We start from the raw sequence: 19,334 nt of genomic DNA, 5'->3' as shown, positions 1-19,334 counted from the left end.
CCAAGACAGTGCAAGTTGCCATATAAATCAAAGGATCCCTTGCTGCAGCAGCAAAAACACAAGCATGTGTGGCTAGAGACTAGCAGGCATGGGTTTTTGCACATTGCATGTGTATCTATGCTCCTTGCATGGTGCCACACCACATCAGCAGTCTCTGCACATATCCCACCTCTTAAGTGCTTTTATCTTGGAATTCCCATCAGGGAAGAAAATATCTGGCACAACTCTTTCCAGAAACTTAACTATATAGTCTTAGATGGGAATTTGCTGAGGATTTTCACAAGAGTTGAAGTCTGAGTTAAACTTCAATGTGATAAAATCAACTTTCCATTGCATAGGTTTGGGTTCTAATAACCTTGTGGCTCTGATCCTTCCCAGTACACTTGGTTCTTTGAATTTTTTCATCTACAGTCATGATGCTTAGAAACAGTGCTGGGAACTGGCAAGTCTAACTCTTCTTTGTAGGTATGAGAAATCTTCTAATCTTCTGTTTTTTCTCTAAGAGGAGATAGGAAAAGAACCTAGGGGAATAATCTTACTGTAAAATTGAGGCTTACAAGTAAAAGCAGAGTCATGAAATGAAACGGTAAAGGCCCTTAGTCATGCTGAACTTGCTTTTTCAGCTCCCAGGCTTGTTGCCCATCCACAAGAGCTCAGTATGTCACTATTTATATTTGCTAATAGGTCCCACAAAAGAGAGAAAGGATTGTTGTGTAAGTCATTGCCCCAGTCCAGAACATACTGAGAAATTCCCACAGATATATACAATACAGAAGCAAACAATGACATCCAAATATCTGCCTAGTAAAAGATACATCTAGCTTTCCAAAGGATGACATACAAAAGTGATGAGGAATTAGTCAAAACCCTGGATTAGATATGGGTTCAAACTCCACTCTCCACATGCTAACAAAATTTCCCAGCCTTGCATGGATGGGTTTGCCCTTCCCAAGACACTGGGATTAAAAATAAAACAACAAAACAAACACAAAAAACCCCAAGCAAGGAAACAAACAAACACCCCTCCACCCCCCCACCCCAAATCCCACAAAACAAAACAAAAAACGAAGGAGAAAAAACCCCCACCAATTAAACAAACCCCACAAAGGTGGAGTTTTCAAGCATACCAAGAAGGCTTAGGGGTGCAAGTCAGTCAGATGGGTGCTTCTTAGTCCCTCCACTGCTTTGGAAGACTTCCAGCCCTAGTAGTAAAATAAAAGGCCGGGGATATATAAGGCTGGTAGGCTAATGAAGCTTAATTTTATCCAGCTTCTATTTGTTCTTTGGTTTCGCTTCAGAGCATTGATTTCACATTCCTGCACCTTTTACATATGCATATATATTTCATAAATAGGCAAATGTATATACACAGACCTGAGCATGGGAGTATGTTTATACATGTAAAGCAACTGGGTATTTACAAGCTGTTTCTAAGGTTATAATATCCATTGCTATTATGAACTGCTTCATTAACCTGTCAATCACATTGCTTTCTCCCTTTCAGCCCTCTCCCGTGTTACTCTGTGTGTTGGAAGTGAAGCATGTGTGTTTGTGTCAAGTGTATTATTTCAGACAGTACAGACACACAGACACACATGGACGCACGCCCAGAAATTAATATGGTTTCATTGCTGCCTCCCCAGAAGCCTGGCTCTGGCTGACCCTCTGGACTCTGCTAGCCATGGAGATGCCTCATGCAGTCATTTATCACCCAGCCCCTGGCCAGTGGCACTGGGCTCCTGGCGTTGCATCCCCAGGCAGCCTGGTTGCCGTGCAGGAGGAGGGGCATGTCTGCAGCGTGGTTGCAGTTTGGAAGCACTGCTGATGGACTAGTCCCCAATAAACCCCCCAAAAGTGCTGATGTGCTGAAAGCAGCTGACACTGATGGATCTGCTCTCATCTTGCCTTTCAGTCGGCTGCAAGAGAGAAGAGAGAGAGGAAGAGAAACAAAGGCAGAGATTAACTCTTTTGTCACAGAGCTCTGCAGTTTTACAAGGCAAGATAAAGCTGCTGTCCAGGTTGGGTGCAGATGGGACCAGCTCAGCACAGTCTGTCTGATTCTCTGTGGAATCCAATAGGGGAAAAAACAGCCTGAACTGCACAATGATTTACTGGCAGGGCCCGTGCTGCCTAACTGAGCCTTATAACTTTCCTTGCAGTTGCAACCACAGCCAGGAGACCAGCAGGGATGCCTGGACATGGTCCTGGGCAACTGGCTCTGGGTGGCCCTGCCTGGGCAGGAGGCCTGGACAAGATGACCTCCAGAGGTCCCTTCCCACCTGAACCATTCTGTAATTGTATGATTGTCCCAGACCTGCACACCAGCCATTAAACCAACACTGCTTTAAGCACCACACTGCAGCATCAAGTTCCCCCAGTGCTGACTCCTGAGGTGTGACACAAGCTGCTCAGCCAGCAAGGCACACTCCTGTGGGTGCAAGCTCAATAAACACAAATGTCCAGGGGGATTAGTACACTCCTGCATATGAAATCATGGGATGAATTTTGTCTGTGATGCCAGGCATCAGAATCCCCAGATCAAGTCTCAATCTGCCACTTGTGATACTCCTCACTAGAACCAGTCAGAATGTTTTAATATAATTTCATTTAATCAAACCGAGTTTCACCCAAATTGAGTTATCTGGGGAATTAGATCCATTTGGCTTAAGTTTTTCTCGAGAATACCTTGGTTCCAAGGGGCTCAGATATGAACCTCCAGTCTGCATTGTTATGTCATTCAACTGCACAAGAATTTGGAAGGTTTCCTTCTTCTCTCACTGTGCTAGAAACTTCAGCAGCTGCTGAGGAGCTTCCAGATCTCCTCTCTGAAGGACTAGTGAAGTATCCACATGGATGTGTCCCCATCCAGTCACATACAGAGTTCAATGCAAATACAGTCAGAGATTCACCCAACTCTTTCAATGCCTTTGCATCGTTGAGTTTAGCACTGACGATGTCACAGGTACAACAGGACCCCAAATTCTCACATGCCCAGCTGGAGGGCCAAACGTCCTCAGAAAGGCAGTCTATGTGACATTAAGCCTAAGCACACAAGGAGACACAGTTAAAAATACTTCTAACAAGAGGCTAACAACAATACTACTGATGCTAATCCTTATTAATAAAAATGTTAACAACATTCTTGTTCCTATGCAAAATGTCATTTCATTTGTAATCTCAATTGTCCTTGATTTGAAGAGAGGAGGTAGGATCTTTTTCTAGGTAATTCTAAAAACATATTCCAAAACCCATATTGACAACTTGATCATTTTCCAGTTACAAGAGAAACTTCCAAATATCATATTTCACAAACAAAGTTCATATTTTCAATCAAGAGAAAGAAAGACACCTTGTCATCAGAGAACCATTTTACAATTGGGAAACAGTGCTCTAACTCTGCACAACACCAATTCTTGCCTGGATTTTTTCAAGCCTGGTTTATCATGCATTTGTGTGACACAGTTCACAAGGGTTCCCAGGTAAACAAGCCACCAGGTGAAGTACAAATTACCATGAATAAAGGCAGGAGCCAGCCCCAGCTGAATGTTAGGGTTGTTCCAGGGATTTTGTCAAGACTGGGGTCTTCTAGTGCTGAGCCCTATGCAGCTTTACAAACACACAGAGAGAGCCTGTCAGAGGTGCAATCCAGCATCATAAAGCATATCAGTAAAGACAAGTACATTACATTTGGACATGGGCACACTCCAAAACACAGGCACATCACCACAGCACAAACTCCTGCTCTCACATACACTCTGCTGAACATGCAATCCTTCCTGAAATACAAACAAGATCTCCAAGTCAACAAATGGAAAATGCGGGGCTGGAGGGGGAAGAGTCTTGAGATTTACCTTTTTTTTTTTCCCTTTCTAATTCCTAGAGAAAAAAAGGGCCTTTTAAAATAAATTAATAGCAAATGCAATGTTTCCTGAGGAAATCCTGATGTGTTTTTTGCCACATCATTTCAGTTTTTGCCTATTGCCCTCCATTTCCTTTTAATGAAAAACTGTAAAAGCTAAGTCAGATTCCCAGACTCTAAACTTGGCTTGCAGAATACTTTTCCTGTCCAGAGAATGATTTAAAATGAAACCTGAAGTAGAGATCTGCTCTAAAGTCTGAAAACAACTTTGAAATGTAAAGTTTTCCACCACACACAAATAACAATAATAATGTCACCATGCCAAATGCAGACAGTCTTGGAAACAAACCCACCAAGGTATTATCGATCATTTCTTCACATGTCCTTAATAAAATCTTGGTCTAAAATCTATCCACAATATGCCATCTGCCACACACTGAGATGAAATATGGTGTGTGCTCTTGGCATCTAACACTCTGATGAGCCATTTGTGAAATCTCTGCAGAATTTCACATTCTCAGTAGCACACTTTTCTAGAGAACTGATTTTCAACTTTAATTTTATCTGTGTGCCCCTAAAAAATATATCTGTCTCTGAAGGGCCTAAAAGGCAATCTATAGATTGTTATACAGCTGGTTTGAGCTTGCCTTCCTCAGTAACTTGTGCAGACTCAGGAACAGCTCAAATTCCCCAGGGAGTTCTGTGAACGCTGTAACCCAGATTTGGTGCTTTAGGGAAGAGCTACAGGGACTGCCTAAATTAAGGTCATGGAGGCTTCCAGTGCCAGGGTTAGCCAGCTCCTGGCTATAAACACCTCTGAGCAAAACCTGTCTTCCTCTCCATCTCAGAGTGCTGACAGGTGCTGAGAGGTGCTTAAGCAGGACACTTGAGCAAGTGTTTGCTTTCAAGCACCTGAGGACTGTTGGTGGGATTCCTCATATGCGGCAAGTCAAGCACGTTCACAGGCTGTGGAGAAGTGAAGCCCTTGGCAGCCACCTCAAAGCTGCTCCTGCCAGTGAGCACTGCCCAGGCACCAGAGCTCTGGGTCCAAGGAGTGCATCCAGGCAGGAGAGGACTCAGCTTCCCAGCCCATGCACCCACCTCAGTGCCCTCCACTCCCAGTGAGTCCACAAGGGCCCATTTATTCTAAGATATGAAATTTGTGTTGTTTCTTTATTGTTCTTTAATGAAACCCTGTTTATTCTAGGCTTTTAATTCTTTCCATCTATTATGTTTAGACAACTCATTAACAATCATTTGTTATCATTAGACTTCAATTTTAAGCTCCTTTTCCCAGAGGAGGCAAGGCAGTACTTTTAAACATATTTGCATCATAAACAATTTCTGGGCCCCGTGTGCCATCTATTACCCCAGCCTTTCCTCCCTTCTTACTTGTGCTGGAAGGTGCTGAAAGACCCTTAGCAAGATTTTGGTGGAGTCCAGGGTAATTAATGTTTCCCCCAGTCCTGGAGCCATGGAGGGTTCTGCATTAGGACAGCAACCCGGGGCATTAATAGCAAACTCTTGAAATCCTAGGTCATGTAATGGTGAGCTGCTCCTTCCACTGGGATTAATGACTACAAGCTGCAGCTGAATTCATTAGGGCCTGCTAAAGATAGCATGCTAGCCCGGGATAATGCTTGGGCCTCATTCTGCTCATTTATGGTTGTTCAGCTCCACTGGATTTAGTGAAGTCATTCCTGATTTGCAGCAGGGTCCCTCGTGTGCATGCTAGATAAGCACTACGTCACACTTTGCATTCATTGACAGTTCCCAGTAGGCAAAAATCTGATCCCTGTTATGTTGGTTAAATCCAGATCAACATTCACTGAGGCTGCAAGGCATCTTTTGGATATGAAGTAGCATCAGCATGCATGGAGTGTGGCCTGCATGATGCAATTTTCTGTGGTAGAAGGGAGGTCCCTTAAGTTGCATAGAAAGCAGGAAAATAGTAGCTGTTCTCCTCATGGTTTTCCTAAGTTTTGCTTGGAGCTATATTCATCACATACTGGTGTCACAGTTTGACATGGGAGGTATTTAGGGAAGAGATGCAAAGCCACCGAGTGATCTAAAACCACTACAACTGGTCAGCACCAACCTTGACCAGTAAAATGCAGAAGAAAAAAGAAAACACTAAGGTGGCATCTTTTAATGTATGTTTCGATCTCCAAAATCTCATTCCAAATTATGCTCAAAAAATGTTGGACGTGGCAGCCATGTCTCCTGTTTCCCACATCCCCATGAGAAAGCCAATGACACATCTGTTCAGAAGAGGTTTAGCTCTTTATTAGTAGCATTGCTAGATAATCTCTGTCAGTGCCAAGCCTTGTGTTGGTGCTAATGCATTGTCATTGTCTTGATACCCTAGTTTTTAAAGTTCATCTGGTGGGGCTACCCCAGGCCCAGTAACATGACAGGAATGCACATTTTGGAGCTGCTGTCTTTCACTACAGCCTCTGCACCCTTGAATGGTAGTTAAAAAAACAAATCTGCTGTTCAAAGGCCTCAGTTCTGCATAGCTCTAAGCTTGTGCTCAGCTTCAGGGACTTGGAGGCCTTTCATTCACAGGCATTTCGCTTGTCCAAAAACCCTTTCACACCACCAAGTGCAAAGGAGGTATTACATGCAGCCAAATTTTGCTGGCTAGAGCACACACACAAGAGAACGGCAGGCTAGACTACCACACCTATTACAGCTTTCCATATGGATGCTTGCAGTTTATAAGGTGAAAAAACTTCACACGTATTATTGTGGACTGTTCATGATGTTTTTACACCTCCAATGAACTCTACTGCCTCTACAGTGCTAGAGATCATGATGATCCTTGCTGCAAGGCTCTACCCTGCATGCTAAGTAAATTCCCGTAATTTTCTATTCTTCCTTTGTTATTCTGATCCAATTAAAGTCACTGCAGCTAAGTGAAAAGTCATGATTGGCTAATTGGATTTGGGAAAGCAGAACACCCATCAGGGGCCAGGTTTAATTTAGGTTCCCTCAAAATTTTTAAGGCCACTGGTAGGCTAGAAGAGGCAGCTACACCGTTGGCTGGCTGTGGCTCGGGATTAGCTGGTTGCTGAGTGAGCTCCCTGCTGCCTCGTGTCCATGGAGCTCTCCAATTCCAATGCCTGTGTCAGAGCCTTTTTTTTTTAAATCCAATGCAATGGTCCTTTATATATCTCTCCCATGCCCCTTCTGAGTCTCTTGTCCTCAGCCTCATCCTGCACCAGTCACCAACTCTCGTGACTACTCCACACATCAGTGCAGTCCCCACCCCAAAAATGAGCCTGCCATGGTCCTGAGGGGCACTGCTGTGAAAGGCGCGTACGTGACTGGACCTGTGCTCCTGGGTGTGGTGTGGGACATAAACTTCTCTGAAGTCAAGTGGAAGTTTTACCAGTAAGGTTGAAGTCAAGTGGAAGTTTTACCAGTAAGGTTGAAGAGGTTCAACACATGGAGAGCTCTAAATACTTCTCCAAACACCAAGTGGCCAACTCCTTGCAGCTGCCCTGGATGCAGACCCCCTGGGATTCCAGTCACACAGTGATATGAATACAATAAAAGTTCCATTTTCATGAGCATTTATAAGTGTCCAGAAGCCTATCTGTGATATTTCCAGCATAAGCCATTAAAAAATGGTGTGCCATATCTGCTAAAATCAGAAGTTTCACTGAAATTCATTAAAATAATTAATCATACCATAGATTCTAAATACCATCTGACTTTTAAGCTTCTAATAAATTCTTAGCCTATTTATTCTGATTTAATGCTCATCTTAGACACAGAAACATTGAAAAGATAACAAACTGAATGGACAACTGATATTGTCATATGCTTACCTGATTCTAAGAGCTTCAGAAACTTCATAAAATGTGTAATAAAAACAAGAGTTACTAACACTACTACCCAAATGCACAGTAAGCCACTTGCATATGACCAATAACAGTCAAGAAATGTATCCTAACAAACATTATACAAAAAAACCACAATATTCAAGGTGGACTCTAAATTATTGGGTTTGGGACCCTTTCAAAATACTTTATATTTTGGCTTGTCCATTTTACTTTTCATTCTTTTTTTCTCTCTCTCTCTTTTTTTTTTTTTTTTTAATAAAGTCATGCCTGACAATTTAGAAAATCTCATGTATTTCCAACCTGGCACCCAAAACACCAGACTAGCAAGATCACTGGGCATGTTAAGAAGCCTGTCTATTAATATTTGTAAGCATTTGCAGCATCAAATACTTGGAAGAATCACTTGAGCCATCACCTGACATACTTCTGCTCCTACTGAAGTAGAAGAATCAAAGAGCATCAGTCAAAGAAACAAATTCTTTCTCTCCTGCCTGTTACTTATTGGGTTTTTTTGTTGGTTTGTTGTTTTTGGTTTTTTTTTAAGGAATCGTTGTTTTTACTTTGTTTGTCAACTGCAGGGAAACATACTCCCTGTTCCACTATTTCTAACCTCCCTGAGGACTTTTCAGGCCCTATTTTAACTCAAACCTGTTTTGCAAGTCTGGCCCTTCCCCCCAATAATGTTGCTACTGAAAAAAAATGTTGTGTCATCACTGTTTTTACACAAATGCCTAACACTTGTTTCTTTCCCTATGGTCTTGTCAATACTGGACCATGAACTAGAAGTTGCCAGGACCTGAGTTCCCAGTGTCTCCAGATCTTGGCATTGACTGGCTTTCAGAATCTGGCCCCTGAGGCTTTGAAGTTGGCTCAGAAAAAGAAAAAGGGCCCGTCCTTAAAATCACAGTCCGTGCAAGTCTGTGTCTTCCATGAAAATTAACATGCTGGACAGCAGATGGGACAAACACATGCTAGAGGCCAGATCCTTATGCTGGTTACACCAACATCATCTGCAAACTTGAGGGAACAAGGGCAAACAACAGAACTAAAGCAATTTACATGAGCAGTAGGTCTGCCTTCCTGCTGGCTAACAGTAACAGTTTGGATTTTTGGGCAGAGGCAGGGATAAAGAGAGAAATAACTACATTTATACAAAATTTTAGCCTGCTCCAAAGCTGTCCTAACAGGGCCCTTGCTGTGACACTTGACATCCAATTCAAATGCTCTAAGAAACCCAAAGAACAACACACCACCACATTACTCTGCCAAGCAACAGGCTTCACAACTGCCTTTGGAGAGGCAAACAGCCCACATGGATGCAGAGGTGACTTAATTTTCCCCTCTCTTCTCCCAGTCCCTCACTTATACCTCCTCAAAATGCCCGTGGTGAAATAATGACAGTGCAGTCTCACGGAAGATTCTGGCAGCATCCTGCAAAAGAGCAAAGCCCATGGTGTTCAAACAGTGCACAGAAGAATGATGTGTAACACTTTGCAAAGCACTGCCTCCTTGGAAAGTCGTGGCCTCTTTGAATGGAAGACGCAGATCCTGAACCAATTTTCTTCCCCTGACCCAACTGTCCCCTTGATTCCTGGCCTCTTTGATTTGAGGACTCAATCTTTCATACCATTCCTCTTTCCTAGCCACTGTCTGGTGATTCTCTGGGCGAGAAGGACCGTGCAACATTGTGGTTCTACCCGAGTCTTCCTTTTCTGATAAAGTTTTCACACATCCTTCTCTTTAGGGTACAAAGTTCCTTCCAGTAGAGTTACACATAAGCAGTTTTTATGCCACTGTTCTTTTCAAATGGAATTGGCACTTAACTTCCTGAGGATGCTGTGAAAATTCCAACTGTACCCTAGGAGCAGCAGGGATTGTGAGTCTGTACAGTCAAACCTAAGAGATACTCGTGGATTTCTGACAACAGTAAATTCAGAACAAGCACCTCTGCTTTTGGATCCTTCAGCAAGTACAGCACAAAGATTTCTGTGCTCCCAGGTCAAATGAGTCTCCTTCATGGAAAGGCTCTCTGGACACATCTGGCATGTTATCAGATTAATTTCCACTGAGCTTGATCCAATGTTCATCAAAGTCAATAGTGACATTTCCTGGGTCATGCCAGAGGTCCAGTAATACTTCATACCTTCCCATATGTAATCATTTAATTACTTCCCGCTAATTACTTCTGCAGGGAGCTTTAAGATTTTCATTTCTGCAACACCTTTTCCTGATGGTCTCTGGATCAAGCCTTTGCCCACCAGAAGGTGACTGGCCGGACTCATGTTAGAGGAAGGACTCTGCAGGCCCCTCTTTGATCCACAAGAGGCTCAAGTGCAAACAAGGGGAAAATACATTCATCATTCCTTCTCTTGATCAGGATCTATTTCCTGCAGGACTCTCAATCAGGAAAATCCAGTCCCATCTCTGTGCATACACATGCATGTCTGTACATATGTGCAAAGACAACTGACCCCAAAGGTCAAACAGGACTGCCACTCCAAAATACAATAAAGCTCTCAGCTTAACTTCAAGGAAGAGGAAAAAGCAAATGATCAGAGAGAGCAAGAAAGCAAGAAAGACAGAGATAAAGAGAAAAAACCAAGGGGAAGATGATTTTCTATCAACAAAACAGCAGGGATAAATTCTAGTTCATCTCATCGGAAACATCTCCTTCGTGTGCAAACACTGCCTGGAGCCAACACTAATCTCCCAGATTAAAGCCTTTTAATAGCAATTAGTCCTCTCTGCACTAACCCACTGGACACTCCACTGCATATTTGGGAAAGGGGGGAGCTGAAGGAAGTGTCACCAACAGTTTAACTCATAAGTCCCCTGATCCGTCTAAATCCTTATCCTACGTACACATTTGTGCACAGGCCAGGAAACCGTGGCAGTGAAACCTGTTTGGCTTGCAGCAGAGGATGAGACCATGACAGCTAGATGTGGGTGTTACATGTGTAAATACTTGGGTGAGCTGGATTAAGCCCAGACCCAGGAGGTGGAATTTCAGAATGGCATTATGGCAAGCCAGAAGCATTAGCCAGCTACAGTCAGAAGCACTGACTTACCACCAGCTCCAAGAGCTATTCCAGCTGGCAACAAGAGACAACCACAGACAATAAGGTGTCCTTAGAGCTACCTTCATGCTACCAGCCTGCTGAACAGCCTTGGTACTGCTCCTCCCTGAGACACCTTCCAGCATCCCTGGAGAAAAGGAAGAGAGGAGACTTAGAAAAATTGTTTTTGTTTGATTCATCTCCATATCCCGTCAAAGGTGTGGGATCTCTCTGTGAGTGCTTACAGGAAACACGAGCTGCTGCCCCATCTGGGTCTGGCAGAGGGAGCAGTTCCCACCTCCTGCACAGATTACTACACCAAGAAAGGCAGATCCTACAGAAAAGAACATCAGATTGCATACGAGTCCCTATTAACAAAGTTAGCAGCTTGGCTGAAATGGCTGAGAGGGGGAAGAGGAAAGCAGAGGACACTGGTGCGAAACAATAGTCTCTGCACAGAGACTCTGAACTTCCCAAATGGCAAGCCAAGCAGAATTTCTTGGAAGGAGCCACATCAGCTGCCCTTCGAGCTATTAGACCACACAAACAGGACAGAGGAAAACCTTCCATAAGGTGACCGTAGAGAGAGGAGGAAAAACTATTTTGAGTGGCTATTATCCCTTCCCCTTCTCTTCCCAGCAGTTGGAGCTGCCAAAACCCCTGCACAACCCTGTGGTGCCCCCCGCCCTGTAACACACACACACACACACACACACACACACACACACACACCCCATCCATAGGGGTAGTGCAATTACTATTCAGGCTGGGGGCTGAAGATAGTCTCCTGGCCCTTCTTCTAATGTAAGGTTATTGTAATTGATATGAAGGTAATTGATAATGTGTTACGGTGAATAATGTCTTCAATTTTCTGCTAAATCCCATTTTTGTAGCCATCTGGGCTCCTCCAACTGCCCCCCTGGGACGCAGAGTAATAGATAGTAATTATTCTCAAGTCATTTACTTTTTCAAAGTGTTTAGTGCTTATCTGTTTTACAATTAAAATGGAAACGACCCTGATTCACTTCCTTTCTTTTTTATTTAAATAGCATTCACACACACTCACACACACACACACACACACACACACACACACACACTCCCCTACACGCCCTGGAGCCTGGAGGGTGTGTGCATATTATTGTGTGAGTGCATGTGTGCATGCATATAATTGTCATGCAGAAACACACACATGGAGGTATGTACTTCATCATGCACCTTCACTCTGAGGTACTGTGAAAGCACACAACACTAAGAAATACAAACTGTATTCTTTTCCACCACCCCCCTTGTCCCCATGGTGATGCAGTGTGAATGCCTCAAAACACCCCACAGAAACACCCCTAGGGAGTGATGCATCCAGCACACAACAATGCACACCTCAACACACCCAGAAACTACACACAACACTACACACTTACCTGACCTTATCTGGGAACAAGATATTTCCACAGGACCAGCCAGTGAACAAGAAATCAACTGTAAGTACATCAAAGTGATAGCATTTTACCCCAATACTGGGAATCTGTACGAAGTTTTAACAACACAGACACAGTTACACCTAGAAGAACACAGCTAATCATATAAATGCAGAGCCCGATATACAGTACATTCCAGAATATACATGTAAATAAGGTAATGCAAGCTATTAAGGGCACCACCAATGAAAACTCTGCTTTGCACAGCAGCTAAACCTATTTCAGTATATGATCCAAACCTTCCCAGTGAGTTCTACCCTTTTGAGTTCTTCCTCAGCTCGTGGTGCACCAAGTGAGACATAAACGAGCAAATCCACCATGTTCATGGGGATCCACTGTGCTAGATTTAAGGATTTTTGCAACAGTTGTAGCCTAAGCCTTGGTAACTGATGCACAGGAACATCTGCAGCTACAAACTACCTCAGTGAGAGCCTAACAAGGAGGGCTAATAGGAAAATGGTCCAAGAGCTTTCCTGAGGCCAATCTTTGGGTGAGAAAATCCAACTCATCTGAAGCATGCAGAAATAAACCCAGAGGAAACGCTGCTGTTTGTGTGATGGTTTGAGAAGGAACCTGAACCAGTGACTGTGTCAGACCCAGGCAAGTGTGTGGCCCGTAGGGCTTCAGAATGAGATTCTTCAACTAATCTCTGCCAGCCTCTCCCATCACCATCTCTGTCCCCAGCCTACAGGCCATTCTCACTGCAGCAAAAATTACCTCACTGCTATCTGAAAGTTTCTGCCTTTGCCCCAGTCCTAAAAGGACATGTTCAGGCAGGTACAGACTGCCATTGAAGCAGAAGCTGAGGGAAATTAAGATGGTGAGGATCTTGGGACAACCCTCCACAGAATTTTACCGGCTCCAGGTTGCAAGCACCCATCCAGAACTCAAATATCAAGCCTTTTAAAGGTGATTGACCATGTCCAGTCATGATTCAGAACAAATGAGTGGCTGGCCTCTGAAAGAGCCTAGACTTCTGGATCTCAATACAGATTCAAAATTTAGGCAACTATTTGGTGAAAACCTTTATGGTACTGAATTTGGATTATAAACCAGATCTTCCCAGACCAGTCACAACTCCATAACCTTGGAAGGCAAATCCTCCTGAGAGACAGGACAGGAGGAACCAGGTGCTCTATCCCATTATTTTGCTCCCCAGAACAGTTGCTAACAGAGGCTGATACTTTCCCACAGCAAAACGGAGGGCAGGCACTGCCCCCCAGGATGGCATCTTAGATATTATTCCCTCTCGAAAAGCCAGGATACCAAGCCATTGCCAATTTCACCAGATGGATGAGTCAACCATGTGTAATTAATTTAATTCTCTCTATATATTTTTTTTTCCACATCTGAACAATTGGATGACAGCTTTCATAACCAGCCCTGCAACCCATATCACTACCATCCCAGGAGAAATACAGCCAAAGCGTTCTTCCATTCTCCCAGTGGCTGGAGCACTGCTGTCCTTCACAGTCAAGGGTGGCCCAGGGCTTTGAGCAGAAAGATCCTGTTGTTCTTTTGTTCAAGTTTATAACTGTTTGGGGCTGTGGTTTTTTCCCCCCTTCCGTCTCTTTCTGTTTCCTTTTTAATTCTTTCTAATGACTTTCCCGATGCAATCGGCAGAGGACCACGCAGAGACTGCTTCCCCCTGCTGAGAGGGAAACAAGAGTGAGGGAAAAGGGCACCAAGGGAACTGTTCATATCCTCTATTCATCTCTGCCAGCCTCTTTTCCCTGGTGACTAGCCCCACACAGCCCAGCTGGGTGGAGTTAACATGGAACAAAGCAGAACCTGAAGGAGGCAAATCTCATCCAGCACCACAGGATCTGGCTGTGCCAGCCATGTAAAAGAAATCTGGGCTATCCGACCCATGAGTGTGGCCCATATGGTCCTACCACAAGGGCAGCAGTGTGGGCTGAGGAGAGGAAAAATTGTGGTTTCCATGAGTCCAGCAGAAGTCTCCCAGACAGGGAGAGTGGCTGGAGCCCACTGCTCAGCTATCAGAGAACACACATGAGAGCTGCAGCTTGGGAAACCTGCTGCTGGGAAGCCAATGAGCATGAAAGAAGCAAGTTTAGGACTCCTACAGTACTCACAAACTCTCTAGTCCAGGCACTCCCAAGCAATGCCATCCTTTGTTCCAGCAGCTCCCCCAGCTCCAGCCTGGGAACGAGCTCGGTAGAAGCCAGATGGCACTTCCTCCATCTGCTCCCTGGCACTTGGCTGTGTGAACATCAGGGAGCAGGGTGACTGGCTGGACAGGCTGGACTGCAAGGTGGAAGCACTTTGCAAGGAAGAAAAATTTGCTCCAGCTGGTTGCTTTTGGTGAGGACCTACCCCTTCTCCCACAGGCTCCATCTCAGCCTGCAGGGAGTGCCTCACCTTGGCAAAGAGCCTCTGGGCTGCACTGTGCCTGGGACAGCTCTGGAAAAGCAGCTGCTGCCATAGCAGGCTCTCCGGATTGCCAGGCTGCTGCTAACAAGCCATGCCCATTCCAGGGTTGCAGGGAGAGGGGGAGAGCTCTGAGCTGCCAGTGGCCTGGGCTGGAACACCAGGAGCTGGTGGCTGCTGAAAGCATCATGTGTTTACTGTACTACCTCTCTGCAAGGGACACCTGTCCCAAAGCATCCCTCCTTTAGGAGGTGCAGGTTTAATCCTTAGATTTTCCAGCACTGAATGGGAGCTATGATCTCTGTTGCACAGTATAACTGTTGTTTGATAATCAATTACCTTCCAATTAGGAAATTTCAAACATTTTGTTTCCAATAGCTTGCTGCATTGCTTTCTCTTGGGGGAATACATAGCATATGCTATATGTTTTCATTGATTATGGAGGTTTTCCATGGGGAAAAAGGAAAATCCTCAAAGTACTAATTCCTTTGAAGTTCCTACTGCCCTGACAGCTTTCAGGCAGATGAAATGGGTGGAGAGAAATGTATAAATGTAGGCTGTGAAAAGCAATGCAATGACCCAGGTACATCCCTGTTGAGACAGACACATCCAGCCCATCTCTGTCTGAGGTATCTTCTGCAGCACCTCCAGCCAAGATCCCAGCAGCTGCATGGTGATCTCTGCTGGTGCTTCTATGCTCCATGAGTTAGCAAAGACTTTTACTACATTATTTCCCTCCATTCCAGCAATACTTGTTTCTTTCTGTTTGTTAGCAGGTGGGCACAGAAATCAGCTGTTTACCTGCTTCTTGGTAGCATTTGTTTGTACACTGAGAAACAGCATTTGTGCACCCATAGTGCTCTCTACTTTCACATAAACCAGTTCTTTAACCTTTCCTCACAGGCCATGGCTTCCAGCTCTACGTCAGCCTTCAGCACTACACAAGACTCCACTGCAGGCCAGAGAGCTGCTGGGATCTCTTGTGTCTCAGCAGTGACCCTGGCATTGATAAAAAAGCAGACCCAAACATTTTCTTACTGCAAGGGTGTGACATTACTGACTCCCACTCAGTTTGAGATCTGCCCTCCCCTTAGGCATTGCACTAGTTCCTTAGTCACACTGAGCCTTTGCATCTACTGATTATTACTCACCTAAATTTAGTTTATTTCTCCAGAATACCTACTTAAATGTTTTGAGGAGCAACCTTGATCTCCAAAGGGCTTGCAACCTTCTTCCAGTTTGCTACCTCTCAGGTAGTTTTTAATTTTATTGTCAAAATCTCTAAAATATTGATCAGAAGCAGTTTCAGGCCAATTCCTTGCAAAAACTCCTCCCTTTCCAAGCAATAACTGTATCATAGTTTAGAGACATGTTGTGTCCAGACAGCAGTAACCAGCACAAGTTAACCAGCACAAGGGAACATCTCCTGACACAACTACACCCCACATGCAAAGGAGGCATTATAAGGGGAGCAGGCAGTGGAAATTAAGCTCTGGAAAATCAGAATATAAGTTCAGTCAAGAATGACTGATAGCTGGAAACTGGTCTTAAGCTCAAGCTGGGGTAAAATTCTAGGGAAATCCCAGGGCTACACTTCCAGATGAAACACTTGTTGATAGCCATTCTCTTTCTGACCTAATGGACTGGAAGAGAGGAACAGAGAATCTGAAACCCTCAGCAGATTGCTTCCAGGTCTTGCTTTTCTTTTGCACTACACAGTATGTGTGGATGCCAAGCAGCAGCAGGGGAGAATCAGGGTGGTTAGATGATGTGCTTTCCTTCTGCTCTGCCATCCTACAGCAACTCATCCTGGTGAAAGAAACCAAGGAAAAATCTGAGGTTGACAAAAGACAAAATAGAAATGTGATATAGCAAAAGCTGTATTTCTTGAAATAGTCTTGAGTAGAAGTGTTCTTAACACTTGAAAAAAGACATTGGCTTTATCAGAAGCTCTCTTCACAATATCTTAATTAATAAATCACATTTTTCGTTTTTAAAAGTATTGGACATTTCAGAGGAATCCTCCATAAAAGAAATTCAGGAACTGCCAGATGTACAGAAAGGAAGTACCTTGAAAAAAAAATCCCAGTGCAGAAGCCTCTCTGCAAAGATAGTTACAGAACTGGGTTGAAATAGCAGCACCACAACAAAACATAGAAGAGTATTTACACAAGTGACTATTTTCTGCTTACTGCAATATATTTATCAGTCAGTCTTTTCCTTGATATGTGATGCAATCTCCTGGTCTCCTGCAGGAGTTTTGGGGTTGCAGATTGACAGACTGTTCTAGGTGCAAAGCCAAAACAATTACATCAAGGTGGACACTGCACAGACTCAGAGTTGCACAACCCCATGGCCCTGTCCAAAGGGAGCAGAGACAACGGCAGTGCAAAAGTCCAGGGAACAAAGCAGCAGGGAGATCTGGCAGATACTGGGGCAGTGACATGCTGGCTGTTAGCCACAGGGTCCATGAGCCTGGCAGCTCTGGTCTATGCAGCACAGCAGTGACCACTCACACCCACGGAAGTGCTGAGGCCTTTGAGCCAGGACAAGGCTCTCAGCATAACTGTTGCTCTCAGTGCCCTCAAGCAGAAAGTAACACCAAAACTTGAGTGTTCTTAGCACCATGGAACAGGCCAACCAGGACTGCTGCACAGCAACCTGCCACTTCCAGGCACTCCAGACCTATCCTAAGCAAAAACATCCCACATCTTTGTTGTCCTTTCTATTGGAAGTTCCTCTAGTGAGTAACTTCTGTTTTCAGCATGTCACAGATCACAAGGCAGAACAAGATCAAGCTGAGAAGTCAGTGCATACCTTGGCATCCTGATTAACAAGACCCATAGTGGGTACGACAGCCATACATCGACCTACCAAAAGCCACTTGTCCAGCATTACACAGTCAGAGACTGAAGGGCCATGGACAAGCTTAAATAAGCCTTGGGTCCATGGGTGGAGCTTGCAGGACATTCTCCTCAGGCTGGTTAAGGCCTATAAATGTACAAAAAATGTTACCAAGGATGGATACCTTTGCTGAACTTTACCAGGAATTCAAGTGAAACTCAAAAAGGACCAAGAAACCTGAGATTGTTGCTTTCTAGTGTCAAGAGCTGGACCAACAGATATCCACCTTGGAAGGTATTGGGGACTTCAGAAGCTGTGAAATAATCACAAAAAAAGTGGCAGTCTCCAAGATACCCAAGTTTTGGGTACAGTCCCATCCTTTTACCTGTTCTTCGGTTTCCACAGCCTAGCAAATAGGCTGCTAACACTGACTTTAGGGGTTGCTGTTGGAGTTATAGTTCCCCAATACTGCTTCAGAGAGAAATGAATGGTAACCACATGTGCCAAACCAGACCCATGTGGCCTAGGAAGGATGAAAGTCTTGGCAATGCCACCTGCTCCATTCTGGTGGGAAGGGTGAGGCATAAGGAAAGCTGAGACAAAGTGCAGCAGTGAATTTGTGCTCCTGCCATGTGTCATTCCACCCAGGACATCCCCATTCCATGTTCCCTGAGAGATGGGTTGTCTGCTGAAGTACCTTCATGATGAAGGGATGGCAGCATGAACACAAACTTGGTCTCTCTTGTCACTTGTAAAGAGCAATACATTCCTCAGAGTTATGTCCAGCCCTGGAGCAATATTCAGAGTCCTCCCTTTGCCAGTATGATTCCAACTCTCTCCCTCAGGAGCCTAATGAAGCCCATATTTATCTTGGGAACACATCCCAAATCCAGCTGAAGGCCACACCTTCTGCTCTGCTCTATCACTTGATGGAGCAGGGCAGCGGCGGCCAAGAGTCAGGGCATTGCACTGGGGTCAGCCGAGGTGAGGCGGGAACAGAGATAGAGCGGGGCCCCCTTCCCCTGTCAAGGTCTGCACACGTCTCTGCTCTCCTCCTGGCAGAGCAGACCCAGAGGTCAAGGGGCTCTCTCTCAATCCCTTTTCCCTGACCTCCATCCTCCTCCACACCTGCCCGGCCCTGGACACCCCTTCCGGCTCACGCCGGGGGCAGCGCAGGGTGGGGATCTGTCCCGCTCCTGCAGCCGGGGGAGCCCGCTCCAGCCTGCCCAGCCATGGATCACCCGGGGCGGGGGCTGAGGCGTGTCCCCCGAAGATGACTTCAGATGCATTCCAGCGAGCCTGGCAACCTCCCGCACACACAAATAAAAGGAAATGAGAAACTTGGCAACAAAGAAACTGGCAGGGAAGCCACAGAGGCACACAGGAACGGGAAAAGAGATTAAACACAGGCTCAAGAGCCCCAGCGTGCTGAGCCTTCCTCTCTAAAGCCTCCCTTTAGCTTTGATGGGGGGGCACAGGAGTCTTCTTTTCACTTGAAAGGGCAAGAGGAGGGGCTGGATAAAAGGGGTCCAGCATTATCCGGAATTGAGAGCACAAGAACGCGCTACAAAGCTTAGAAAAAGAAAAGTGCAGGCACACAGCTTCCCTGTATACTTTCCTTGGTGGAAATCAGGAGCTGAGATCTGAATCTGGCCAGAGAAGACATCAAAGTGGAGATGTTACAGGAGGAAGTTTAATAATGCAAAGTAGTTTGCTGAATGCTCTTCCCAAGTTCTTGCCTTTTTTTCCTTTTTTCAACAATACAACAACATGTATTTGAGGCCCTCCAATTTATAATGGCAGACACTGACTTATATTGATACTACCTGCTATCTAGGAGTCCATCCCAATATAT

At 44.9% G+C, this 19,334-nt stretch overlaps 1 long non-coding RNA gene across 1 annotated transcript; it reads right to left on the bottom strand.

Annotated features, from left to right (window-relative positions):
• Positions 1–13,538: 13,538 nt before the first annotated feature.
• Positions 13,539–14,520, bottom strand: LOC132329568 (uncharacterized). The gene is made up of 2 exons (XR_009487103.1): positions 14,341–14,520; positions 13,539–13,895 (listed from the first exon to the last, which is right to left on the bottom strand). It is a non-coding gene; the product is annotated as an uncharacterized LOC132329568 (long non-coding RNA).
• Between the last annotated feature and the right edge of the window lie 4,814 nt (positions 14,521–19,334).

Source organism: Haemorhous mexicanus, chromosome 7, assembly GCF_027477595.1.
Source record: "Haemorhous mexicanus isolate bHaeMex1 chromosome 7, bHaeMex1.pri, whole genome shotgun sequence".
NCBI lineage: Eukaryota > Metazoa > Chordata > Aves > Passeriformes > Fringillidae > Haemorhous > Haemorhous mexicanus.
This window is presented reverse-complemented; position numbering and strand designations above follow the sequence as displayed.